This window comes from Callospermophilus lateralis, unplaced genomic scaffold, assembly GCF_048772815.1.
Source record: "Callospermophilus lateralis isolate mCalLat2 unplaced genomic scaffold, mCalLat2.hap1 Scaffold_122, whole genome shotgun sequence".
Classification (NCBI taxonomy): domain Eukaryota; kingdom Metazoa; phylum Chordata; class Mammalia; order Rodentia; family Sciuridae; genus Callospermophilus; species Callospermophilus lateralis.
In genome coordinates this window covers 212,998-220,252 of record NW_027512409.1, presented here as the reverse complement: position 1 = coordinate 220,252, position 7,255 = coordinate 212,998, and the positions used below count along the sequence as shown (strand labels likewise).

Sequence of the window (7,255 nt, the reverse complement as noted above, 5' to 3'; positions counted from 1 at the left end):
TATTGAGGGAAATCAAATCCCATTAGAAAATTTATAACACATGCAGTGTATAATCCTCTTGTAAAAATTTAAGTGCATTTTCTACACAAGAGGCAGAGATGATTTTAATAAAGAAGAATTAAGGACAGAATTAAAATATAATGTGGCATTTGCTAATACAACACTTATTTTCATTTGGTAACACCATCTAAAGTAATCTTCAACCAACAAAAACTCTTACTAATTGTAAAGAAATCTGGCCATGAGGGATAAATTTCCTCTGACAAAATGTTTGGGAAGCAGTGCTTTAACAACAAGTTGACTCTGATCCTAATAAAACTCTAGGTGTAAGGGAGCAGAGATAACTTGGTAAAAACAGAGCTTCACCAGAGGTAAATAAAGGTTTTCTTCCCTGCCCCACCCATTCAGCAGAGATTACTCTCAGACAAGACAACTTTCAGAAAAAAAATTTTCACTGTGTATTAGATTGATGCTGTCATTTCAACCATATCATGATGGACCAAAAAAAACAGTAGACACAAAATTCCACAGGTACAATCACTCTCAATTCTCCCAGCTCCCAAAGTAAAACCAACAGCTGATACAATCAAAGTATTTTCTCCAAGAATCTTTAGAAAATGTTATGACTCATAAACACTAAATTTCAGAAAAATATTTCCAATGATAAATATGTATTTCACTGTAGAATCATTGACACTGAACTAATGCATATTCATGAGCATTCTGTGCATCCTAATCTTTCACCAAAGACAGCTTAGTAAGGAATGATTTTTAAGTAATACCAACACAATGTTTAAAAAAAAAGAAAAAAAACTTCACATAATGCTTGTACCCCACTTTCAAAAAAACTGGCATAAAATCTGTAATGATTATGTAGTAATATTATTATCAAATACGCTTAAATAAGAGTGCACTGAAACATTGAATTTAGTGTATCTTAAAAATTAAAACCATTTTCTCCCCCTTTAGCCCTTCTTCCTTTCTAAATTTCAACTTTTTCTTGTAGAATCTTGATAATTTAGTGACTTTCAAATTGGATGTTGAGTCAGCATTATCACTGCATATGAAAGCCTAGTTGACAATATGCTCAAGATGTGTTGATGCTAAATGTAAAATTTATTCTTATGATCAACTATTCAACATTTCATTATATTTTATTAATTCCATAAGGAAATAAATAGGTGAAAGTACAAAAATAAAATTTCACACAGACTATAAATACATTGTGAAGACAGCTGACAAAAAAACTAAAGCTATTTTCCATTAAGCAATGGTTTTTTAATCATTTTACAACTTATAAATTTTTTAAACATCTAATTTATTCTTAGATTCAAGATTTATAGCATTAGTTTCAATGAAGATTACTTTTCCTTTTCCATATTCTCTTAGTATGAATAAAGACTCAATGTAACATATTTAATACAAAAGTATTACAAAAACTGTTATTGGCAATGCTTAATGTAAATGTTTTTAAGAAGTTTTGATTCTTATGAATCTGTAGCAAAATAAAGCTTCTGATATATTTTTAGGATCATATTGATGATCATTGAATGACATAAGCAAAAAATACCCATGTAAACATTTATATACAAAAATAGAGAATATATTCTCTACAGTGAGTTTAATGGCATCTTGCAGCATTATCCATTAGACTACCACCAGGCCAATTAAAATGTTCCATGTTTTAAAGTTTGAATTTTTTAAGTCAGAAGAAATTCTTTTCCTTATGCTTTAAACTTAATTATTTTCATCTTCCCCATCAAATGAGATTATTTGTTTTGGTTATTAAGTGTGCTTGAAGAATTTGGAAGAATAGAAGATATTTCTCCGGAAGATACCTGGACTGTCTCAATATTTAGTTAACAGATTATTATTGTTTGAATTTTTCCTATCCATGCATTTTTTAAAAATATTTTTTTAGTTTTTATAGTTGGACACAATACTTCTTTATTTATTTATTTATTTATTTATTTATTTTTATGTGGTGCTGAAGATCGAACCCAGCGCCTCACACATGCTAGGCGAGTGCTCTACAGCCCCAGCCCCCTATCCATGCATTTTATGGTTCTTTTATTCTGCCCATTCAGATCAATGAAAGACTGGAAGAAGGAAAGCCATAAGGCTGAAAAAATCCACAAGTCCTATATTTCATCAGTATCTATTTTCTGCTATTAAGGAAGATAGTGCCTATGAAACTGAGGAAAGAGAAGGAACATAAGGAGAGCTCCAGCCACAAACACTGCAGCACGGCCCATTCTAGCCCACCATGTCATAGCAGCAATGGTCTCAATTCTGTATTAAAAAACAATTGCTTCTTTCCCTTGCTGAGGTATGAAGCCACAGTGCTTGGTTCTTAGTTTCCTGCTTTTCTGTTCAGGTGATGTATACTATTCAAAGATCATATACACACTTTCAAAATATAAAAATATAATTAAATAGACTCAACAATAAAATTAAACTGAAGATAATTTATTCTTGGATATGATGTGAAAAATAAAATCCCTGGCCTTGTAGTCAAGAAATCAGGTTCTCTTTTTCTCAAGCCCAAGCGGCCTTGACCAAGTTGCTTAACTTTTCTGAGTCTTCACTTACAACTTACAAGGAGTTGTACTGGGTAACCTTTAAAGTCCCTTCCTAATCTGACTGAAACACTAGATCAGAATCTTGCTAAGTACCTCCTGCCTGATATGAAGATCACCTACTATACAGTACAGTGTAAAAATAATTCTGTTTGAGGGATTTTCTGATGCTTATATCATGGGAAGTGTATTTCCCAATGGATGGGCTAAGCATAAGTAAGCATTTGGCTAAATACCTAATAAAAACAATCCAGATTTTCTTACGTTATACAAAAAGCTTACTCTGATATTCACTGGGATGGTCTAGAGAGAGACTTTTGTTATGTATGTCCTGATTTAATTCGCAAACTGTTGAAGTCCTATATCTCCTCAACTTGGTGGCAAAAAGGTAGCATGGGGGTAAGAGAGAAATCTTGATTAAAGTGTTTCATACAGAAATTATAAATAATTTAGAAATATTTTTATTCTTTAATTTTTTATATTTTAATTTTTTCAATTGTCCAAAGTAATTTAAACAGTATTATATTATTTAAAGCATGTCATAGTTCACCATTACTGGTAAAGTATTGTAGTTTTCTGCCAAAATATTAACACTGTGCCAAAAATGGGGAGAGGACGATCTATTTTTTAGTATATGGTGATGTGTATTTTACTGTTCTTATTTTAATTGCTTTCAAAACTGAGACAAAACATAAGAATCTGAACTCTGCTTCTATTATTTCAAACCAGATGCTAAGCCTGTTGAATTCAAATTCAGAGAGGGATTTTGTGGAGTAACAGCTACATCTCTGGCAGTTGGATAAATAATTTCTTCAACAGTTACATATGTACCTAATAAGAAGCCAACAACTCCAGTGAATGCTATAGAAATATTTTTCAGGATCATCCATATATTGTAATGTTCCTTAGAAAATGTAAGAATTTCAACCAAAGGTGGTAGAATCAGGGCCAATGTGCTGCTGCTCACAACTCCAACAAAGGAAATTACGATGTCTAAATGAGGAATAAGAATTGCTCCAGCACAAATAATACTAACCAAGAAGGATCTTATCCCAAATTCACAAATTTGCTTCCATTTAGCATGAAATTTGGATGTGACTCCAGGGATAATGATTTCTGCTGGAACATAGAACTGAATTGAATATGTCACAAAGATGCCAAAGGAATACAGAATTTTCACTGACTGATATAACCATACATCCTGGGGAAGATTCAAAGTTATGCTGCCTTTGATTTCATCACGAAAGCACATATATCCTAAAGTAGCCAAAGTCACATACAAAGTTGTAACGATCCCCATGCCAATATTCAGAGCTTGAGGGAAGAGTTTTGAGTCTTTCATTTGGTTTTCCAGTGGAAGGACCACTCCTATGCCTTCGAAAGCAAATACAGCAGTACCAAAAAAAAGCGGGTATTTTTTCCAACCAGCCACTATTGGAAGGTTGTGGGGATCTGGCATGTTCCTAACAATGTACTGGTAAATTATCACAAGACTGACAGCCATGGAAATGTTGGCAAGGAATGAAAGTACAAATAGATTCTTTAGCTCACGAATGAAGACCAAAAGAATTATAAATGGAAGAAAGCAAAGCATGTATATCCTTAGGTCAATACTTCTTCTTTCACATGGATTTGACGAATTGGTACTATTCAAAACAAATACTTTACTGTCCAAGAATCCTTCATGAACGTAGAGCAAGATTCAGGTAAACATTTGAGTCCTTTGGTGCCCTCTAGAGACAGAGATGGGCTAATAGGACTTCCTATGGTCTCACATGTTTACCAAAATGTAAAACATTGTTTCACATTTTCAGCTAAAAAGACAATATAAACACTGCAGAATCCCAGCTGTGTTATCACCCAAAAAAAGTCAACCATACTCCGTCCCCATGCTGCTTGCTTCTGAAGACAACTCCAAGGACTCACTTCCATAGCGAAACTCACAGTGTCACTATAACCTAATGTTGACTTTTTAAACCAATATTTGCATACAGTGAACAGAAATAATTCCTATAAACACAAGGCTGATTGGTCCAAGCACTATTCCTGCATTTTTTATTGCCAATGGAAGTCCTAAAAGGCCAGTTCCAATATTTCCTTTAAGAAGACGCATAAGAGTTTGTAAAAATAAAATGCCCTCTTGACCTTCAAGCTGGTAATGCTTCTGAACAGGCAGTAGCTCTTGCTCATGCTCCTCATCTGATGTCCCATCAGAATTCTGCTCATTTATCAAAGGCCTCATTACATACATATCTAGCTCTTCGCGCCCAGCCAGCTTCGGCGTAGGGCGTCGCCGCTTCCATCTCTCCCGGGTCTCCAGGACGACGACGCCCAGGTGCCCGCTCTCCCGCGGAAGCGTGACCGGTGTCAGGCCCAGACGCCCAGCCCCGCGGGACCGCGCCCGGAGTCTTTTTGAGGTCTTTTATATCCTGGAGATTAATGCTCTATCCTGAAGTAGATGTGGTAAAGATTTTCTCCCATTCTGTAGGCTCTTTCTTCACATTATTGATTGTTTTCTTTGCTGAGAAGAAGCTTTTTAGTGTGATACCATCCCATTTATTGATTTTGATTTTACTTCTTGCACTTTAGGATTCTTATTAATGAAGTCAGATCCTAGGTTCTAGAATTCATAAATGAATTCAGCAAAGTAGCAGGATTTAAAATCAACACCAATAAATCAAACACATTCCTATATATCAGTGATGAATCTACTGAAAGAAAAATTAGGAAAACCACCCCATTCGCTATAGCCTCAAAAAAAATATTTGGGAATCAATCTAACAAAAGATGTGAAAGACCTCTACAAAGAAAACTATAGAACACTAAAAAAAGAAATTGAAGAAGATCTTAGAAGATGGAAAGACTTCCCATGCTCCTGCATAGGCAGAATTAATATCATCAAAATGGCCATACTACCAAAAGCGTTATACAGAATTTGATGCAATTCCTATTAATATACCAATAGAATTCTTCACAGAACTAGAAAAAGCAATTATGAACTTCATATGGAAAAATAAAAGACCTAAAATAGCCAAGGCAATCCTTATCAAGGAGAGTAAAGCAGGAGGCATCACAATACCAGAACTTAAACTATGCTACATGGCCTAATAACAAAAACAGCATGGCACTGGCCCCAATACAGACACATAGACCAATGTACAGAACAGAAGACACAGAGACAAACCCACATAAATAGTTATGTCATACTAGAAAAGGCGCCAAAAACATTGCCTATTCAACAAGTGGTGCTGGGAAAATTGGAAAGGCACGTGTAACAAAATGAAATTAAACTCCTATCCCTCACACTCCATGAAAGTCAACTCAAAGTGGATCAAAGATTTAGGAACTGTGAACAGAGATCTTGTGCCTAATAAAAGAAAAAGGAGGCCCCAAACTCTGCATTTTAAAAATGGTTTTCTTCTTTGCCTAGCTGAGGTGCCAGAGAGGCTCTATAATTATAATGGTATTTATCTGGACATAGGAGAGCAGCCCAAATCCAGAGATGCATGATATCAGATGTTTCAGTTAGGGGTAAAGTGTGAAAGTTTTCAAGATCAGAAAAAATTCAAGTATCTCCATCTGAGAAGATGAGATTACAGGGGCCATACTAGATAGAAGTTTTATACTACACTGTCAAATCCCAGCAAGTTTATTTATTGGTATCGAAGTTTCTTGTCTATCCAGCTGTTAATAGTACTGACCTCACAGTGTCACCAAGTGAGGTAAGGCACTCAGCCTAGAATAGTAATAAATGATTCATAGACATGGTCATGCTATCTATTTGCTGAGGTAATTGTTCCTAATAATGTTTCCTCCAACTTCCCGTGAAATATTTGCCAGCAAAAAAATGTTAAAAGGGAACAAGATGTGAAATTAGGAAAAAGTTGTAAAACCAGCTGTAAGAAGGTGTTCATGCCTCAAGAAGAATTGGTCAGAAACATACATCTCTTGAGACAGACTTCAAGGTACTTGTTTGGTTCTCCGCCCTCCCGTGGAAAGTAAAATCTCCCAAGCTTCTAAATACACGCAGTTCATTTTCTTCTATAAAGTTGTTCCAGGACATAAATACAGACAAGGGGTTCCTGGCACCAGCATGAGAGCTCATCTTACAGCTCAACATCATGGAGGTCTAAACTAGGCATGTTCTGGAGATAACTGATCAGATTCAAATCCTAGCTTTTAATTTGATCACTATTAATTTGATCTTTGGAAAATTATTTAATCTAAGTCTCTCTTTTCTCCCCTATAATATGGGGATCATGAAACAGGGACACTAGGGGAATTCAAGGAGACAGCAAATGTGTAATAGGCACATTGCCACAAAATGTCCATGTCCCAATTCCCAGAACCTGTGAAAATATTGGAAAATATGTGCCAAAAAAAGAGGTGCTATAATTGGAATCAAAATGTCACCTTTTCAAATAGGGATTATTGTCCTGGATTATTTGGGTAGATTTGATCTAATCACATGGGCCAAACAAAGTAAAAGAAAGCAGGAAAGTCGTATAGAGAAGTGGCAGCACAGTTCCAAAGCAAAAGAGAGACTCAAGCCTGCCCCCCCATTTGTGAGTTTGTGAACTGAAGGAGGAGGCAATGAGTCAAGCAATGTGGGTGACCTCTTGAAGCTGAGGATAGTCATCCATCCATAGCAAGAAAAATGGGGACTTCAGTCCTAC

At 35.4% G+C, this 7,255-nt stretch overlaps 1 pseudogene; it reads right to left on the bottom strand.

Moving 5' to 3' along the window:
* Positions 1-3,294: 3,294 nt before the first annotated feature.
* On the bottom strand, positions 3,295-4,882 carry LOC143640124 (neutral amino acid uniporter 4-like; annotated as a pseudogene).
* Between the last annotated feature and the right edge of the window lie 2,373 nt (positions 4,883-7,255).